Source organism: Sinocyclocheilus anshuiensis, unplaced genomic scaffold (genome assembly GCF_001515605.1).
Source record: "Sinocyclocheilus anshuiensis isolate Anshui unplaced genomic scaffold, SAMN03320099.WGS_v1.1 scaffold1530, whole genome shotgun sequence".
In the NCBI taxonomy this organism is placed as follows: domain Eukaryota; kingdom Metazoa; phylum Chordata; class Actinopteri; order Cypriniformes; family Cyprinidae; genus Sinocyclocheilus; species Sinocyclocheilus anshuiensis.
The window spans coordinates 215,530-237,606 of record NW_015542493.1 but is presented as its reverse complement, the minus strand read 5'-3'; the positions used below and the strand labels follow the sequence as shown (position 1 = coordinate 237,606).

Here is a 22,077-nt window from a genome sequence, read left to right as displayed (position 1 = left end):
TTTAACATTTCAGTAATTTGAATAAAACTTTAATATATATCTTTACACAGACAATGTGTCGGCTGGTTTGTATCTTAACGGTAAAGACAGATGCGTATGAGTGGTGTGTCCTCCTGAGATGTTTCACATGTGCAAGTCTGCACAAGCTGCTCTTATCGGTGTCCCTTCTTTGGCATGAATGACATCTTTCTTTCAGAGCACAAGGGAGCCTTATTCACAACGGCAACACAATTCTGCCACCTGCTTCACTGTTGGCAAGCAGTCTTCATGAAGAGAGGCCACATTCCAGCTTTGCTCTCAAAGCCGCAAAAAGAACATTCCTCTCATCAGCCGTGCAAATGTTAAAATGGAAGACGTGGAAAAAATTTGCAACACAGACCAGACTGCTATAAATACATAATGAAAGCACAATGATTAACCAAATGCTTAGAATACAATGATGGAAATAACCAGTACTGTTTTGTGGTTTTGCAAATTAAGACATAATTTTAGCCTCTGCGAGCTCGCTTTCAACTCAGGTGCATCAAAAATTGCTTACTGAGTAGGTACTACGTTTGAGGTGAAACAAACAATGCTTCTCTGCCGAAGCATTCTCGGTGGAAGTATTAGGACAGGGCTGTCCAAACTCGGTCCTGGAGGGCCGGTGTCCTGCAGAATTTAGCCCCAACTTGCCTCAACACACCTGACTGGAGGTTTCGTTTAATGAGGGTTTGAGCTAACCTCTGCAGGACACCGGCCCTCCAGGACCGAGTTTGGACAGCCCTGTATTAGGACATCTGGGTACTTTTCACCTACTGTGAATTCAGACATGGTACTCTTTTCATATACTGTTTTTCACCTACTAGTAGGAAAATAGGCATATTCGGATGCAGGGTAGGACATTTAACTGCCTTAGGCAAATTAGAGCTAACCAGACAAGGGTCTAAACAGTTTGGAACGCTTGCAAGCCAAATTGATTCAAAGCTTCATAGCTCAACATCAAGAGGAATTTGCCCCCTGGTAGAGTAAAACATGTTAGAGCATTCCATTCCAAATGGGGAAGAAGAGAGATTTCTGACATATCAGATAAGAAGTAGAGCTGAAATGCTGTTCTTTCTTTCTCGAGCTGAAATGAGTTCATTTCAACTCAGGAGGCATAGTGGAATTCTCCGTTCAGTTATATGTTTAAATGATCAGTTTTGTCTCTGATATTTCTCCAAAATAAAATAAAAAAACAGCCAAATGAGAATGCTGATAAAATTAAAGAGTATAGCAATATTAAATAGTTAACACAGCTAGACAATTTAATGAGAATTTTTCATACTGAAAATTTGCAGGTTTAAATCCCAACAGTTTCAGACAACATTGCAAGGTTTCTCAACTATGACCCTTCATGGTCCTGCAGAATTTAGCTCCAAACTCACCTGCCTGTAATTTTCTAGTAATCATGAAGACCTTGATTAGCTTTGGAGCTAAACTCCAGAATCTCCAGAGCCAGAGATGAGAAACCATGATGCATCATTGAGATTTTATTTAAAACCTTAAGAGCAGGGTTGCTCAAATCTGGCCCTGCTCTGCAAAGTTTCAAGGTCTTCAAAGTTACTTGAAAAGTACAGGTAGGTGATTTTGATCAGGGTTTGAACTTCAGGACTTCAGGAGACAGGAGCCTAGACATGGGCAGACGAAGCCTTGTGAAGCTTTTGAGGCTTTGTACTGATTGTACCAAAAAAAAAAAAAAAGAGAGAGATTCAAAGCCTCAAAGACAGACCATACCAGTGACATCTAGTGGTCAGCTGCAATTATAGCAGCCACTTTCAAATGATTCGCACATCTTGTTGATTCCAGTTTCAACACAAAAGCAATACTCCGCAATAGCAGCTGTGTCTTCATTCTGAGAATCATTGTCCACATATGAAAGTGTTACTATAAAGCAGGGAGGGAACACCAAGCATTTCGCGCCTCCTTATAATGAATGAAGCCGCACCAAAGAATCGAATCGGTCACCTCGCTTCAGGTGTTTCATTGTGACGTATGAAGCCGCAAACGCCATCGGTCACGTGACACGGAGATTTGATACAAGCCTCAACACCAGTCTGCTTCAATAGAGTAAAACAGGCTTTGGAGCCTCAATATCAAACGTCCCAGCTCTACAAGAGCTTCATGCAGAAGTCTTACTTTTCATAATTAATCTCATTGCGAGTGGGGTTGTATAAGGCACAAACCTAGCTATATGAAAAATGTGCCTGGTAGAGTTTCACCTTTCCTCCCTGCTCTGTCAGCAGCATTAATCTCTTAAGAACTTTGACTCCCAAGTTCTGTTCATCAGCTGCATTTTTGAAATAGTTTTCTAAAGAATGCAGACAAATGAATCCCCATATAAGAGCAGCCTTTTTGCTGTTGGTTCCAGCCTGCCAACTCAATGCATTCATGTTTCAGGATAATCCACTTTGTAGTATAGCCTATGCATTAATACGATGATCCTCACACACCCTGAGCGACACTATAACTTAAAAGCTGTAGGACACCTAACAGTTTTAAATAAGTCAACTGAGAAGAAGACTGTGTGTGTTCTTCAGTGGGTTTCTGTTTTCAGGATAAATATTTTGCCTCTCATGCCTCCCTCGGTAGGTGTGAGCTGGCATTCCATAAATGCTTTGCGAGATACCTGGCCGATGGGTTTACTTGTGACAGATCAGTGTGACTTTTCTCAGCTGAAGGAGTACAGACGCAAGGAATGCTCCTGCTGGAATGTCTCACTCCTCAGGGGGCTCCAGTACACTTCAAGGTCAACCAATGGCCTGGTGTGCTAGCAGTCACCTCCTTCCACTACCAGAATCATCACTGTCCTTGCGCAATAGCAGGTTGCTGGGCTTATAAATCATTTATATACCACTGTGTCTTTATGTAACTGAAAGCTTTTCTTGTCTCCTTGAACAGTCTTGTTCATTTCTGGTGTTCTGTCTAGGTGAGGGGTAAGATTGGCGGACTAAGAGCTTCAACATCTGTTAGTGTGCATACTAAGATCTTGCGCTGTTTCATGGGGAATGTCATTCTTGGCACTCAGCTTGTTTTAGCAGGCTTCCCAGGCTCCCCAAATTTCAGTGGAACCATCAGGGACTTGGTCCATTCCAGAAATATTTGCAATTTGAAAATGTAAAAGCCTTGAAGACATCTACAGTTTCTTCCGATGAACATGTAGTGCAATCATATTGCTATAGGTGATGTTCATAGTGAATTGTCAGTTGATAAGTGACGGTTCACCCAAAAATGAAAATTCTGTCATTTACTTACTGAATGACTTTATTTCTTCTGTGGAACATATTCTAATAAATCTCTTGTTTATCTGTACACTTGGAAGTCAGTAGGCTTCAACGTTTAGTTGCAAATGTTGTTCAAAATATCATCTTTTGTGTCCCGCAGAAGAACGAAATGCATTCATGCTTTATCTTTACATGATTAAGTATGATAACCATCATGAAAAATGGTTCCCATCAGTGTTCAGAATAGTTTTTTCCAGTGATGCCTTCACTGACTCAGCAAATGAAAAGCACATTGTTAATACTGGCCTTTACAGATGTTCCAAAGACCTTAGTAACATGTTCTTGGTCAAGGACCTTAGTAACACATACCTAGAAAAACAATTCAATAAGTCAAATGTTGTGTTTTCCATCAGTTCCCAAGGAGACTCGCTGAGATTCCAAAACCTCCAGGAGTGTGGATGGAATAAATTTCCCTCACCAACTCTTTCCCCTTTCCTTTCCAAAGAAGGTTACGGCTGTCTAATTTTAAAGGCATCCTATTATGCCTCTTTTCAGGTGACCTCAGAACATGTCTGTGAAGTTTCAGCTCATAATACCCCACAGATAATTTATTATAGCCTACCATTCTGGAACGGTGCTAAAGGTGTTTTTTGGTGCACTTTGTTTGCTGCGACTCTCTTATCGGTGGAATTTCTATACAGCATCATGGGTATAGTTTTTCACTATTCTGCTACTAAGTGCAGTTATTTTAAAAATGAGTTAAATTAATGTGAACAGATGAGCTCAACAAAAGCATATAGAATTGGTTAACAAAAAGTTCAAAATCAGTTTCCCTATGGAGAAAATTAATGGAGTTTTTACTTCCAGAACCAGACTGTTGTGCTCTATACCTCATTCTCTATATAGCAACAACAAACAAACCATCTGTTTGTTTCGATTATGATCTCTCTCACACTCACGTAATGTTGCAGTTCTTCATCATGAAATGTTTATTCTTTGCATGCATTTAAAAATCCTTGTCAGTTTAAATTTCGTATACACGCTTTTTCTAAGCACACACATGAAATGCGTCCAGCAAAAGATAGCTCTTTCGCCTTAACTATCAAATACACACAGTTGGTTATGTCTGTGAACGTAAACGGCAACGTTAGATCTGCGAAACGGTGGCAGCAACACACTACTAACGCAATTCAACCTAGCCTGCCCAGGCTTTTTCATGCACAAACAGTAACATTATCCACTAAAGGAAGTTGAAAGTTTTTTTTTTGCTGAGTATCTTCGACAACTATTCGAAGCCCATTGGTATTGAATCACAAATAACATAAACGTACCATGTAAAATCATTTCAACAAATACAGCTGAATAATTGAAAACTAAGAGTGTAAAATTTCATCCATAGAAATTGAGGTTAGAAAGCAAACTAACAAAATAGCACTGTTTGTTTTATCTGCCTTGAAAACAATTAGCCACTTTTAACTAACCCGACAGCACAAAAGGGCTCCACAAATGGAGGGTGTGGTGTTTACGGAGTCAGGATAATCTTTTCAGACAGATGCATTTCTCCAATCTGCTATTTGAAAAGTGAGTGCTGAAGGTGGAGTAACAGGAAGTGCAGAAGTATCATCTTCCTGTCACAGAGATCTGAATCTGACACCCATCTTATTATTCAGTGAGGTGTATTTGGGTGAGGTATAAGTTTCTGTGCAGTCAGCTGTGATTTAAAAAATCTTTATATATTAGTTTTAACATATGTAAGGGAAATTACTTAGTCAAATAAATAATAAAGAATTTTCATTTAATTTAAAATGTAAATTCTGGTCACAACCACACCTCAAATTTGGTATTGTTTTTTTAAAAGCGATTAGATGAAAATGATGTTGATAGAGACATTTTTGGAATAAAATTGCAGACTCCTTTGGATAATTTCACTGTTAGTCTTTTATGTATCATAAACATTTAAAAATATTCTCATATTGCACAGCTTTATTGGAAATGGTACACAATATTCTCGTTACTCGAGTGATGTTTACCCTGATTTTGTCTTTTTCAAATGTCACATTTTGCAGAACAAGTTTTTATCTCCAGCATGTTCTTTAATGACAGTTTGACAAAGATGAGGCCTTATGTAAACTGGAATAAAGACTAGATGAGGCAAATTCTAATCTGTCTCTGTGACTCTATTCTAAAGATAGCCTAATTATGATCAGTTATTGTGCTTCCAGTCTAGAGAACATCCAATGACTTGCATCAAGAGCTCCACAGGAAGGTCAGACATGCCTGATGGATGCCAGACTGATGAAGTGTTCAAATTACCTGGCAAAACACTCAAAGTGTCTATGTTGCAGCATTGCAAATATGAATTGGTCATCGCAAAGCATCCGTCACCTGTATTTACGTCCATGTCTGTGTGTTATGAAGTGGCTTGTGAAATAGCAATCGGTTTTCAAATATTTTCATGTTTGTCAGAAATCTCTTCAGAATTCCATGCCTTCACTGAAACATGTTTATTCATGGATACGGTTTGATTTCCCCAGCATGTGATGATTTTTCCCAGATTTTTCCCAGATAACCCAGTTAACCCAGATAAGGTCCTTGCACTGCTATGTAATGCATGCTGTAGACAGGAATGTTCACTATGCCATTTCACAAGAGCTCAATCCCAGTCACACTCTGACCGGTGAGGATGGACAGTGTCACTTATTTAGTAGCACACATGCTCTCGCCTCATGTTTGCACATGGCATAGAGAGAAAATGTGGAGAAATGGTTGTTTCTAACTGCCCTCTCAGCTTAACCTTTGGTACAGTGCACATTAGAGTCCACATGCACAGGAGTTGGATGGATATTTATGTCTTGTTGACAATTTGGTGCGTATGAGCCACAGAAGAATCTAGAATGATCTGCTGGTGGGAAAAAGTAAGGTTTTCCAGGCCCTTCAAATGTGAATTACTACACAACAAACAATTTAGGCAATGCCTGTAAGTGTAAATATCATCTACACTTTTAGACTTGTAAATAGCTGCTGTTTGTACTTTACATTTTGGTACTCTTAATTCTGGGGTTACACTTGTAATCCTGGAGGTCAAAATTGACAGACGGCTTTATCGCTTTTTTCTGCACCATGGCTTATTTTTTTAGATTGAAGAAGAAAAAAAAAGCTCTGCAGTTTTAATTTCCTATACAGCAGTAAGTTTTTGACATTTATACAACACTGTTTTTAACTAAAAACTGAAAAGTTTTAATGAGTTTTGGCCATTAATTTACATGACAGTAGCATTTGGGCGGCCTGAGAATGCAAACTTTTGAAAACAGGTTTCAAAGTGCAAGTAAAAACGCATCATAAAAACACAAATATATGAAAACGGTGATGTCAAGCGCATGTGTACTACATTTTCAGTCTACAGTGCGCAGGCACGTAGTGTTTCTTTACAAAGGCGCAGACATCGCCAACTACTGGCCTGGCATGCATAATACAGCATTTTTAGTCATTTTCATGGATCCAACAAGGGATACAACATTGTTGTCTGTATGCAAAACTATCTCTGCAAAAACACAAAGGAAAATCTTTTCCATTTTAAGTGTATCTTTGTGTAAACATGCCTTAAGTGGGTTAAAACTTAAATCCACACCTTTTCAATCCAGTCCACAATTCTAATTTGTACTCGCCTTGCCAGTGCCACAAAAATCTCGTACCATTCTGATTAAATAAAAAAAAATAAATAATAAATAAATACTGCCTGAAATGCCCATGGACTACCAGAGGCTTAATGTAGTAAATAACTAAATGATACAAGTTCATTTTTTGAAGTAAAAAAAAAAACCACATTTGGTCACACATACTTCTAAAGCATGCTTGTCTTGTTTTCTGCAGCTGCCAGAATTATCTACATCTCTGAACTAAAGGACAAACACAGAAACAAAGATTGAGAGTGATATCTTCCCTTTTCTGACATTGATTTTGAATACTTTTCCAATGTAAACAGATGAGAAACGCAGAGCTCGGTTATAATTTCTCTTGACGGCGTTTATGGTTCCCTACTAAATCTGCTTTCTAAGATCGGACATACTCTGTTTTCGTCTCACGGTTATGTATATTTTAAACCGGTCACAAAATAAATAATTTTACTCTTGCATAACCTCTGGAATGTTTGTACTCTAGCATGTGTAATGTCCTCAGCCCATGCTTGCACATTTTAGGTTGTGATTTCTGCCCTCTCCAGGCCTTTACCACGGTTTAGAAAATTGTATTGAATTCATTAATACAATACTTTCACCTTTGATACCAACAGGGCAAATTAAGTCATGACTGTTTCAGTAGTGGCACAAGAGTTTAACTGTTTATTGTGCAGGATCACAGTTAGTGGATTTTTAATATGCAATCAAGCATTGCGCAAAAGAAAGACATTAGGCAACACTACCAGCATGAGTTTAGATAATAATTAATTCATAGTTGCTTAAATACAGCTAGTAAAAGTAGGGCAAAAGAAAACATCCATCACCTCCCTTTGCAGCTTTAATGTAAAAGTGAAGCCATTCATGGAAAAATCCAGTGGGAAACAGTACAGTGACCAAGTCAATGCTCCAAGCTGAATGTGAAGCCGGTTGTTTAGTTTTAAATGACAAATCACTTATCAGTATTGTGTCCTTGACTCTTCATGTTTCACTGGGGACTGTACCTGTAATACAGTAAGCTGAAATGATTAAAAACTAAATAAGACACAATTTTTTAGATTAAGAGAAGGAGATTCCATTGATCCAAATATAGTCCCAACACATGCCTGAGCTTTTGCAAGAAGCACCTTACTTGACCGACAGAAATAGCCTCGCTCTCATCCAGGAAAACCGTTTTGACTCATGAGAGCACAGCAGTGTTGCCAAACATCCTGAGTAGAGGTAATGCCCCATATGTGTGCGAGTAACATGAAGCTAAAGCCATGGGATTGTTATCCATGCACTAGGACTTTTCAGGTCTAAAACAGTCTGTTATACCTCCTAAACCCCATCCTGAGCATTTGCTTATGCAGACTTTATTGCCTCTTTCTAAGGAGGATAAAATAACATGGCAAGAACATGAGATATTGCTTCAGCCCCAGACAAATATATCAAGATATTATAGCATGAACATTTCAGTGGGAGCAAACAGATTTTAACAGCAGATCAAAAAGTGATTGTTAAATTGTGTGTGGTAAATTTCACAAAAATATGAAGAAAAATTCTGTATTTTAAATTGTGTTGTTGGGTATCTATTTCTATCTGTTGCAGCTTTGAATACTGAAGTCTATTGAATGAGGGCTAATCATGTTAAGCAATTACATGTAAGCCATTTAGAAAACAGTATCTAAATAGTAGTTTGAGTTTAACTGAGCCCTCTTGATAGGAAAGTGGCCTGGAAGGGCCAAGTTTGCCCACCCCTGGTTTAGACCATAACCACTTTTGTTGGAATACTTGATGCCAAAATCAGACCTCATTACAAACAAAATATCAGCACATATAGACTCTGGCTGCACATAAAAATATATGATTGGGGAAAAAAAACGGATAACAGTTGTGTTTATTTTGTAATATCCTTATGAGGGAACAGTGAATAATTTCAAGAAAGTCAAACAATAGAGTAGAGTGTGTGATGCTGTTTGTCAGCCTTAAGCTTTGTAGCACCTGTCTTTTCAGGAATGATATTAATTGAGAATGACTAGCATGGCTTTATTCTGAAAATCTGTTGGAATTTTTCTGGACTTGGGCCAGACAGGAAACCTAATGCATGTTTGTCTGCTCCAAATTTCTATCACCAATCAACTTGAGATATTTTTGGAACATTGAACATTGCTACTGTACTGCTGACACTCCAAGGTTAGGGGAAAAAAACCTCCAAATCAAAATAGAGGTTAATTTTATGGAGTAGCTAAGTCTAAAATAAAATATATTTCAGTGAGTTTGTTTAGCACTTGCAAAATATGTAATGCTTATGTAACCTGTAAGGCAGTAAGCCATTCTTTTTCCTTGTTTTGACATTTTTACGGCAACTACGTAAATAGTGGAAATGTCACGAGGGTAATTTACTATTACATTTTAATGACTCTACAAATTGCTATCTGCACTGTTTACTTCTGCAGGATTTGAAATGCTGAGTTTTTTTAAATATAGAATTATGGACATCTATAGGCTATATATAGGATATATGGATCTATTTAAAGGAACTTTATGTTTATACAGTAGGTGTTGAAATGTAGTGCCGAGTAATGTTTGATTATTCAGTTTAGTTGTGCCATCTGGTGGACAGCATAAAATGCCTTTCCACAAATAGAGTAAAAATATCGACCTTAAAATGGAGCCTAAATCTAGTTACTCTGTACCTCTGTTATAAACGTTATATGAAGTGACGTGACATGTGGCCAAGTATGGTTACCCATACTAGGAATTAGTGCTCTGCATTTAACCCATCCTAAGTGCACACACAGCAGTGAACACACACACACACCGTGAACACACACCCGGAGCAGTGGGCAGCCATTTATGCTGCGGCGCCCGGGGAACAGTTGGGGGTTCGGTGCCTTGCTCAAGGGCACCTCAGTCGTGGTATTGAAGGTGGAAGAGAGCGCTGTACATTCACTCCCCCCACTTACAATCCCTGCCGGACCTGAAACTCAAACTCGCAACCTTTGGGTTACGAGTCCAACTCTCTAACCATTAGGCCACGACTTCCCCATGTGCCACTTGCATTTGATTTATCATATTTTGTGATGCCATTTGTTTTAGAATATGTATTATGACACTTTGAAAGGTTTAATGCCCTATAAAGTTCTAATTCAACAATACAGCAAGACAACTGTCTGTTGGTTTTGAGCAGCTGTCTTATTTTATAGTTAAAGGGGGGAAAAAAACATTTGATGGTAAACTTTGTTTTAGGACTTCTATAATAATGTGTCAGTTGAGCATGGAAATAAAAGGATACTTACTACGCACAATGCTCAGACCTCCTGATTTTATTTGTACCAAACAACTTCATTCTCTTTCCTGTGTTCTTAAAAGCCCACCATTTAACTCCTAAGTAAACTGTTAGAAGCTCACACACAGGCTACACATTCACTTAATCTAATGCTGAAATATTTTATTTTATTTTGCACAAATGTAATAAAGACTTTGTTCCTGTGGAGGTTAATTTTTTTTTTTTTTTTTTTTTTTTTTTTTTTTTACAATTGAATAAATAAGCTGAATCAATAACTGAATAAATCAGCTTTCCATTGATGTCTGGTTTGTTAGGATAGGACCATTTTTGGCCGAGATGCAACTATTTGAAAATCTGGAATCTGAGGGTGCAAAAAAAAAAAATCGAAATATTTAGAAAATCGACTTTTAAAGTTGTCACATTACTAATCAAAAATGAAGTTTTGATATATTTAAGGTAGGACATTTACAAAATATCTTTATGGAACATGATATTTATTTAATATCCCAATGAGTTTTGGCATAAAATAAAAATCGATCATTTTGACCCATACAATGTATTTTTGGCTATTGCTACAAATATACCCCAGTGACTTAAGGCTGGTTTTGTGGTCCAGGGTCACACATGTGAAGCAGTGAACATTAGCTTGTCAGTATGTGCAAGAACACTATTTTGCTACTGTTGCTTTTGACTGAATTTGCTGTTTGTGTTTGCTAATGTTAAATTGTTTGGGAGTGCAAAAACAAAATGCCAGCACATTGATTTATCATGAATTACATACACAAACATATCACATACATATTATTGTATTTATTGTATTATTATAAGGAAATTAAAAATAGGAGAGAATCACATGACTTACTAAAAAGTGATTAGGCAGTTTACCCTAACCCAACCATATAAACACCTTTAGCAACATCAGTACTTACTGTAATTAATTTCCTGATCTGTTTAATCTGATCATCTTGTGCTCTGTTGTCGGTGACAGTGACTGAGAAAGAGATGTTTCAAGGTCAGATGTTTCCAGGGGAGATACTTCTGCTTTTCAGTGTGCTGCTTATGGTCAGCGTTAACATAATAAAATTCACTGATTAAAATAATGAAATTGTTGCATTTTGTTTGCAAATAATTTATTGGCAGTCAGATGGTATTTGACTTCTGACTTTGCTTTGGATTGATTTTGATATTGATAATGTAAATACAGTATATTTGTATGTTTATTGTTTGTTTATTTTTTGATTATTAGAATGGCAGTTCAGATTGTTTTAAGTAGACCAACAATGGGATGGTTCTCAAGGTAATGCTCACACATCTTCACTCTCTTACTCTGTTCTCTTTTCATTTTCTTGCTCTTTGAAGCTCATTTTGTCATGTTCTCTTTCTCTCTGCAGAATGTGGCTGTCTATATTGGTGTTTGATGTCAGTACCACTCTGCAGGAGTCTGTACCTCTGAACAAAAGGATCTTCAGCTGTTTAAATCCTGACCCAGTTACAGTCTGCTTCCGCTGTGAAAACTGTAAGAACCTGCTGCCAGTGATTCAAGACAAACTCAATCTGGCTCTGTACAAGGCTAAACATGCAAATCAGACATTTGACCTCAAAGTACACTGGTATGATTTGTCAATATAACCTATGCAAAAAGCTGGTGACGCCCTGTGTTCAATCGTGCACATGCAGTGCTCAAGTCAAGCAAGAGGAGTCACAGGGAATTAAATGAGAACCACACCTTCGGAGTTATCAAAATACAAAAGAACTAGCTTCAGTGTTTGGAAGCATGGCACTGTGTTCATTTATGCTCAAGCAGTGCATGATCTGTTGTTTTCAGTGTATCGGAGTGGCTCAGTTCACAAATGCTGCTCCATACAAGCTCCATCTCTGCAAGTGCTGTGACTGTGGGTTACTTGCATATGAACACGCACCAAGTATCAACTTCTCAAATTTGTTATAAGAATAGTTTAAAAAAATGTGTTGTCATAATATGAAAATGTTTAAGGTAGTAATACCGAATATGCCATGTGCCATGTCGTTTACTGTTCAGCATAAACCGTACTCAGCAATGCCTTGATCAGACTACTACATTTTATTAGTTTCAAAGATGGTGCCACTTGTAAGATATTTAGGGTTTCTCATCTGGTTGTGGTTATGGCAAGAGCCTACATAACTTCTGTCACCTGTGGTTCAGCTCACTTGTACAAAACATAATTCGCAGAATAAATTCACAAAATTCTACTATTTGTTCTACTATGAAAAGTGATGTTAAGATTATGACCCAGATGGGCTTTAAATGATCTCATTGGGAAAAAAGAGAAGGAATCTGTTGAGGAAGATAAATAAATGTTGTAAAAGTACTACTGTTGCAGTTGTTGCTGCCAAGGGTGGCACAACCAGTTATTAGATTTAGGGGGCAATTACTTTTTCACGTAGTGGCAGGCAGGTATGGACAGCTTTTTTCCTTTAATAAATGAAATCATTATTTCAAAACTGGATTTTGTATTTACTCGGGATATCGTTGTGTGATATGAATTTGTTTGATCTGTACCATTCAAGTGTGACAAACATGCAAAAAATACAAAATAAACAGGAAGGGGGCAAAAACGTTCACACCACTGTACATCATGGATGCTTGTTGTAAGATGAAGTATGTAAGATGGGAGACATCCTAAAAAAATAATTAGGAATAAGATCTTTTTTTTTTCTTTTCCTAGAGGGCAACAGAAAATTACAACTTGCTCACCTTAGTCTACTTTCCCCTGTGAAATTCTCCAGAAAAAAAACAATGCAGTCTTTGTGCCCAATATACTCATAGCAATACTCTTTATCAGTTTCAAGACACAACAGATGGAAGATAAGAAAGATGTATTAACTTGAATATGTGAAGGTAGGGTCTGGCTCTTTAATAGCCTACACATAGGCCTATGTGGTTTAAATCTTCAACGCCTGTACACACAAAAATAATAAGTTTATATTCATTTCTATAAACGCAATCTATGGAGATTGTGGAAAAAAGAAAAGAAAAGAAAAAAATAGCCTAAGAAATAAACTAAACACGTAAATCAATACATGACCATTCCTATTTTTCTTTAATCATTCCTTTATTTCTGTTGTTCTATTTTATTCCCTTTGCAGAACATGACAAGAGAAAGAGAAAAAAAAATGAAATAAGTAAAATGAATGAGAAATTGGAGATAATTTGAAATATGGAATAAAAAATTCAAAAGACTGAATCAAGTCTTCAGTCAGATTAAATTTCATCTAATATTTATGCATTTACCCAAAATGCATTTTTGAAAGACATATATATATATATATATATATATATTCTTAAACATTAAGAAAAATTAAGACCAAAAACATAAGAGGGGGATAAAAACAATAACTTGGGGCTCATATCAAAGTCCCTTTCTTTGCTGAAATGGGGGTTTTATTTTGAAATCGTTTGCACCTATCCGCCATTCGTGTTTTTTGGTTGATGCATTATTCACACTATGGAGTGGGAAAAGCTTTAGAGAGAGCGAGCGAGAGAGAGAGAGAGAGACAGAGAGAGAGACAGACAGACAGAGAGAGAGAGAGAGACAGACAGACAAACACACACACGGTAGTATTTACAATGTTTCTTATGTTTTCCTCATAGGTCTTATTTGTATTTGTATTACATTTCATATTGTTGTCATGCAAGAACCCCCATACTTCCTGCATATAACCAGCACTTTATAAACAGGTTCTCATTAGCTTTTGTCAACCAGCAGTAACGCCTCTGTTTTGATCTGTAACATCTATTATTTTATCGTGGCTTGTTGACTGTTTGTATGATTTAGTCGTGCAACCTGTTCCGTTTTAATGAAGTAAACATTAATGCACCAAAAGTGACATTGCCATCAGCTAGTGCTTATCGCGCCTTAATAACAATATTTGAAGTGTTGGTGGATATTACTTGGTAAAAGAGAGCGAATGGAGATTAATGTGTGGTCTGTGCAGTGCATCGATCGTAGTTTGCTGTTGGTTTTGTTCGATCATGTGCTTTGTTTGCAAATAAATGCTGTGGTCCGTGTCTAAACATGAACTATCATACATGTGCCACACTGAACTCTAGAGCTGGAGTCTCAAACCCTAACGTTACTCCTGAATGGGGCCACCATCGTGCATTTTACATCCAGCCCTAGTTAGAGACGCACCATAATCATGTATTCTAAATCTCTGGGGTTGCTTGAAGAGTACACGTAAGAGTATAGTTGTAAGTAAACTCTGCTGCACAGTGGCCAGAAGCAGTATATATTCTTAAACATTAAGAAAAATTAAGACCAAAAACATAAGAGGGGGATAAAAACAATAACTTGGGGCTCATATCAAAGTCCCTTTCTTTGCTGAAATGGGGGTTTTATTTTGAAATCGTTTGCACCTATCCGCCATTCGTGTTTTTTGGTTGATGCATTATTCACACTATGGAGTGGGGAAAGCTTTAGAGAGAGCGAGCGAGAGAGAGAGAGAGAGACAGAGAGAAGAGAGAGAGAGAAGAGAGAGAGAGAGAGACAGACAGACAAACACACACACGGTAGTATTTACAATGTTTCTTATGTTTTCCTCATAGGTCTTATTTGTATTTGTATTACATTTCATATTGTTGTCATGCAAGAACCCCCATACTTCCTGCATATAACCAGCACTTTATAAACAGGTTCTCATTAGCTTTTGTCAACCAGCAGTAACGCCTCTGTTTTGATCTGTAACATCTATTATTTTATCGTGGCTTGTTGACTGTTTGTATGATTTAGTCGTGCAACCTGTTCCGTTTTAATGAAGTAAACATTAATGCACCAAAAGTGACATTGCCATCAGCTAGTGCTTATCGCGCCTTAATAACAATATTTGAAGTGTTGGTGGATATTACTTGGTAAAAGAGAGCGAATGGAGATTAATGTGTGGTCTGTGCAGTGCATCGATCGTAGTTTGCTGTTGGTTTTGTTCGATCATGTGCTTTGTTTGCAAATAAATGCTGTGGTCCGTGTCTAAACATGAACTATCATACATGTGCCACACTGAACTCTAGAGCTGGAGTCTCAAACCCTAACGTTACTCCTGAATGGGGCCACCATCGTGCATTTTACATCCAGCCCTAGTTAGAGACGCACCATAATCATGTATTCTAAATCTCTGGGGTTGCTTGAAGAGTACACGTAAGAGTATAGTTGTAAGTAAACTCTGCTGCACAGTGGCCAGAAGCAGGATTTCACACTTCTGCTCTAAATCACACTCTGCTCTCCAGTTCTTTTTGAGTTGTGATATTTGTCCTTGCCCTTTAGTGCATGAAGATATTAAAACTGTTCAACTGTAATTGGTCTTTTCTGACAGATAATAAACACAAGATGAGTTCTCAGCAGTTTCCCAGAGCTGCTCTGCCTCCTTCTGGAGCTGGACCGGGTCAGAGGTCTACTGACAGCGGCGTCCTAGGCACACAACCAGGTAGGAGTCCAGACCATTTAGTTGCAGATAGGGTCATCGCTATCAAAATCAAAGTGCCCGTGGTTGATACCATAGCGAAAACTAACAACTAAAATTAGCTAATGCTGTTGACAAAACCCCCTTGTTACAAGAAATCCATCATCAGTTACTATAATTTTTTTTTTTGCAGTTGCGATTAATAAATAAATAAAATAAATAAATCCAGCTGTGCTTGTTTGTAGGTCTGCACAGTTTGGCCAGACATTTGAGCTTATATATCAATAAGGCTATAAAATAAAATATTATTAATAAATAAAAATACTAAATCATAACAAAACAAGAAGTATTAATATTGTAGTATTTCACTGTAAAATAAAAATAATTTTTAAATTATTTAAGAAAAATAATTGTATTTTACATTACAACTGAAATATGACAATAATAATATTTACCATTACTTCTAAATAATGTGTTGCAGTAGGCAGTGAAGACAGCAGCCGTGAAGTGGATCACTCTCAGGATGGTCCGCCTGGCAGCAGCAGTGGCAGTGCAGGTGGAATTGCATCGTTCCGTGATGATAAGCAGGAGATGGTGGTGGTCAGGCCCTACCCACAGGTCCAAGCTCTAGGCCAGCCTCCTGCTCTGCCCCAGCATGTGCCTATCCAGCCCAGCCCTCCTGTAACTGTGGCCGCCCCATCAGTCCAACTACTACAGGGCCAGCAGTCCAGTGTCAGCGAGGGATCAGTGAAGGTAACTTCAGTTCACTATCTTTGCTCCTGTGATTTTTATGTGCTTATTTGAAATGATCAATTCCATTAAAAAATATTTTACATCAACTTCATTTTGACATTTTGTTCAGGGAGATAGGGACAAAGCTAATTCTTAAACTTATTAAAAAACGTATTAAATCACAATCCACATACATATTTCACAACATTTATGAATTATGATATTATGATACACCACACTGACAAATTTAAATCTATTGATCTAAAACTAAAAAGTTAGTCATCTAAACTAAAAAAGTAGTGTACATGTTTGCCCAGAAGAAATAAAATGTGAAAGATTCTGGACATCCATCCATGCATCCATCCACTTTTTTTTTGGATACTTTAAATGCTAGTTTTGAATCACCTTAACTTTTAGGCAACTTGAACTCGCAAATGATCTTTTTGTTATGATGTTAATTCTGCAGGCTGCCCTGAAGTCACCTATGCCCAGTCGTCTTATAGCACCTGCTCCAGCCGTTAGCCAAGGTCATATACCTGTTCCAGCCAAAGTGTCTGGACATATCACAGTTCCCCTTGAGAGCAACATTGCTCCAGCCTCTATACCAGTGGCAACCTTCAGCGGTCAGCAGGTATGGGCACTATCACAACGATGAACTACTTGACTATGACAGGTTTCTTTAGATTACACACAGTGTGCTTACTGCAACAAACATTTTGCGATTAAATAATATTTCTCCAGGGACAGAGTAACCTGCATCAACTAATGGCCACTAATGTGCAGATCTTCAGGGGCAGTGCACCTGCGCTACAGATCGCATCTCCTGCTCCTCCCCACACTTTCACCTCCCATCTGCCGAGAGGTCAGCCATTTTTTTCATACAAAACTGACATTATTGCATAAAGGGATAGTTTACCCAAAATGAAACTCTGTTCATCTTTTACTCCCCCTCTTGTCGTTCCAAACCTGTATGACTTACTTTTTTTTTTGTAGAACACAAAATAAGTTATTTTAAGAAATGTATAGGTGTTTATTTGTTTGTTTTTTTAATATAAAATGGAAGTCATGGTCACCAAAACTGTTCGGTTACCAGCGGTCAAAATATCTTTTGTATTCTGCAGGAGAAAGTAAGTCATACACGAAGGTGAGTAAATGATGACAGAATTTTATGAAAGAATGTCTTTTGTTTTTTGTTATTTAAAATGTCACTTGCTCATTTTTACAGTTTTTCAAGATCTAGAATCCAGCATGGTGAACATGATTTCATCAAGTGCAACGTGTTCCTGGATCAACATCCTTGTTGATCCTGGAACAACATTCCAATCAACCAATGAGAACTGAGGGATAAGTTTACAGGAAATGTCAATTTTAGTTGAAAAAAATATACAGCCATAAACTGCATTATATGAGTGGAAAAGTTGAATAAATTACTCAGTTTGTTCTATTTTGGGGGAAAATGTTTAGAAACTCGCTAAATCTTGTTGGCTATTTTAATGCAACATTATCTCACGTCATACATTTTATGGCATTTTATGGCTTCTTTTTCCCATATGCAAAACACATACAGTTAGAATTGATGGGCCCTTTTACACCGAAAAACTGAAATTTCTAGTAATTTCATGGTGAACGTGATTTCACCAAGTACAATGTGTTCCTGGATCAACATCCCAATCAACCAATCAGATATGAGGGATAAATTTACAGGAAATGTCTGCTTTAGGCTTACAACAATGTTAGGTGCTTCTGCACCCTTGTTATTCAACTATCATTTCCCTCTGATTTTAGGGATAAATTATGGGTAGGGTTAGGTTTAGGGGTAGGGATAGGGTTAGTTCTATGTTTTTGGACAATACTGTTGACCCAGGATCAACAAAAAATGTTTTTTTTTGTTTCATTTTATTTACACATTATTTTTAAAATAAAATGTATTTTTATTTTAAGCAATACAGTTACTAAATATAAAACATTCAATTCACTCACCAAGAGAGAAAGAGAGAGTGAAGTCACATGGAACATATTACAATGTAAAAATCATAATTGTAAAAAGAAAATTGACGTTATCAAAATGCACGGCAAACAAGTATATGACCTGTTTTTCAACTGTATTTAGCACTGAATTTGGCTTTTGGAATAACATTGTGTATTTACACACTGGATTTGTTACTTTTACAGTAGTTAGCTAGTCTATTACAAAATTTCCTTTTAAACCTCAATGAAATTGTGTTAATTTACATCCCTGTGTTGAATTGTATAATAATGTCACAAGTAGCTTCATGCTAAAATAGATTCCAAATGCTATTTTTGCACTTGTTTGATGCTATAAATGACACAAGTCACCTTTATGTGATGAAGGTGAATTTTCTGGTGTGTTTGTGTTTTTGACATGAACTGTAACCTACTGTAATAGTGTAATATTTGTGCTTGTGTTTGGTGTTTCAGGCGCAGCTGCTGCAGCTGTCATGTCTAGCACTAAAGGCCCTACTGTTCTCAGACCAGCCGGAGGAGGAAACGCAGGCCCTAGCCAACCTGCAGCTGTGCAGCACATTATACATCAGCCTATTCAGGTGCAGAGGCTTCGCAACTTACTGATCACATACAACTAGACACAACAGTCTGCTCAGATCTAAACAGCACTTAAAGTAAATGTCATGTTTAGAGCCTTGACCTTTTTGACTCCAAGGCCTCCCCAATGTCCACAATATTCATAGGCCACTATGACTTTTCCAGTTGTTCATGATTTATTGGATAAGGATAAAAAAGTATATTTTTTTTACTCCCAATTTCTGCCCCATAAAATGTTCAAGAGCTTGCTATAACTACAAAAATGTATGTTCATTATAAAAAAAAGGCATATGGAATTTTGTGATTTTATTCATTTACGTATGCAGTTACGTATGTTAAAGGGGTCAAATGATGTGATTTTAAGTGTTCATTTGTCTTTGGAGTATTACAAGCTGTTCGTGCATATATAAGATCCGTAAAGTTTCATAGACTAAAGTCTCAAACACCAAAGAGATATTATTAATAAAAGTTAAGACTCATCCACGCCTCATTCAAACACGCCCACACGTCTACGTCACTGTGTGGGAAGATTTGCATAACACCGGCCAAATGTTTACGCAAAGAAAGAAGGCATAACTTTTATTCTCGCTGTAGTATTGTTGCCGCTGTCATGTCGTGGAGACGCTGTGTGTTTCCAAATATGGTAAGGGGCGTAACATTTCCGTCACACACTAGAGGTATTTGGCCAATCACAACGCACTGGATAGCTGGCCAATCAGAGCACACCTTGCTTTTCAGAACGATGAGCTTTGTAAAAATTGACGTGTTTCAGAAAGGCACGGCAGAGATGAGCAGCAATAATGTATGGTATGTGGAAAATGTGGTTTTTGAACCTTAAACCGCGTAAACGCATTGCATTACACCAAATACACCAAATAATGTTATTTTTAGCATCGTCATATGACCCCTTTAATCATAGGAAATTTGCAACAACAATGTTCAGTACAACAGAGAAAACCATATGTATATATTTGCAAGCCATAAAACATGCATAAGCAGGCCCGGTTGTTTAGTAGATTTGCTGTTGCTGCCTGATTGCACAGTTGTGAAAGGGATATTCAAAAACTATGGTTTATAGATCTGCAATATCTTTCTTTAGTTCTTGAAAGTTCTTTATATTTACCCACAGTGTCTATATTCACAGTCTCGACCTTTAGTAACCACCTCGACTGCTGTTCTGCCCACTATGGTGGCTCCCATCCCAGCTGCTAGAACCCAGTCCCCAGTCATCAACACCCCTGTCACACATGCTGCAGAGATGGTTCATGGGTAAATGATTGTATCTCTTTGCTCTTTTAACTGATCATATCATTATACTGTCAAAATACTGTTTGGTGTTATTCCAATAATTTTGAATTTGCATTTTTAGGCGACCAGTAACCATTCACCCTCCACCAACCCCCATCAACATCCAGCGTCCCCCCACTCCCCGGGACACTGCCACGCGCATCACCCTTCCCTCCCACCCAGCTATTGGAGCCCAGAAGGCCCAGCCGCCTCACACCATCACACAGGTCAGTCCTACTATGAGCCTATAGATCTAAAGTTATGTAAAGCAAGGGTTTTCAAACTTTTTAAAGCCAAGGCCACCAAATATTATGATCCTCTGCAAGGCAATCTCTTCCTAAAGTACAAAGGCAGCTACTTATTGGGCCTTGTGTATAGACACTTTTATACTGTATTAGAAAAGATATAAGGCATGATATTATGAAGACAGCATGTTGTTTATAAAAATTGTAAAATCATTTTTCATTTTTTTATATTATTTTTGGTTACACTTTATTTTAAGGTTTCTTTGTTACATTGTAATTGTACATTTAAGTACTGAGTAATATTAATTAACTACATGTACTTACTATATGGTTAGGGTTAGGATTAGGGTTTGGCTTAGGGTTACTTGCGTATAATTAATTGTTATTATAATAGTAAGTACATGCAGGGTTGCCAGATTTTCAAAGCAAAACCTGCATAATTGTGTTCGGGGGGTAAAATACACATATTTTTTTTGGTGGGGTACCCCTGATAAAAGTCGCATTCCAGGGGCTAAATATCACGTTATTGGAGTCGCTTCAACCCACGGCAGCAACAGTGTTAAAGTAGCCCAATTCCGCGGGAAACCATGGACTCGGCAACACTGTTTTGCGACCTTAGGGAGCGTGATGGATTGTAGCGTGGTAGAAGACTAGTTAGGTACGCAGGAGCTAACCCATTAAGGGCCTTATAGGCAAGTAATAATATTTTGTAACTGATACGGAATTTAATAGGACTACATGTAACGTGTGTAACAAATACACCTTAAAATAATGTGTTACCAATTTTTTTGTTTGAAAATTAAATATCATTATTAGAGTAATTACTGTTAGCAGGGCTCGCAAAATTTCAAAATCGCTGGTAGCCCTTCGGGCAGACAATCTTCAGATTTTGGTAGCCCAAAATTAATTTAAGTAGCCCGAATAAAAAAAAAAAAAAGACATCAGCTGAACTTCACTGCGGACAAATCATCATGATTAAAAACTTCAGTGATTGCTTTTTTTCTTCAAATAACAAGTCAAGAGAGAAGGGGTGCAACGGATCACAAAACCCACGGCTCGTATCATATTGCATTACCATATCAGATTTTGAGTAACAGATCGGATCATTTTGCAGATGAGCAAAAAAAATATGGTTCTTTATTATTGAAATAACAGAATACTTCTTTGATACCACAGCAAAAACTAGTAGCATATAGGGATGTAACGATTCACTCAACTCACGATGCGATGCGATGCGATTCACTATACTGATTTCACAATACAATTTTCTCACAACTTTTCTTTTTAACAAAATGAGATTTAAGACAAATTATAAATAAAAAGCAATGATGCACTTGAGATTTCTTTCACCACTGTTTACGTTCACTTAAGCCATAACAGACTGTTTACGAGAATACTTGCCGAGACAGTTATTTTGAGATAATTTTGTGTGTATGTGTTCATTCAGATGCAAGGATATGCGAAAGAGGAATCAAATCTGTGTACGCGCATTGTCTGAAATGCGGCTCTCTGTGCACGCTTTGAATGAGTGCGCGCAGCTCCGAATGCGTGTGAATGGTTTAAAACACTTGAATGTTTAAATCGGCAAGACTTAGAAACACGTGCAAGCTAGTGAACAACGCAAATCAAGGAAGGAA

General features: G+C 37.5%; 1 pseudogene; it reads left to right on the top strand.

Annotated features, from left to right (window-relative positions):
- The first annotated feature begins 13,657 nt into the window (after positions 1–13,657).
- The window catches only part of LOC107694099 (histone deacetylase complex subunit SAP130-like), a 28,853-nt pseudogene continuing 20,433 nt past the window's right edge, over positions 13,658–22,077 (top strand).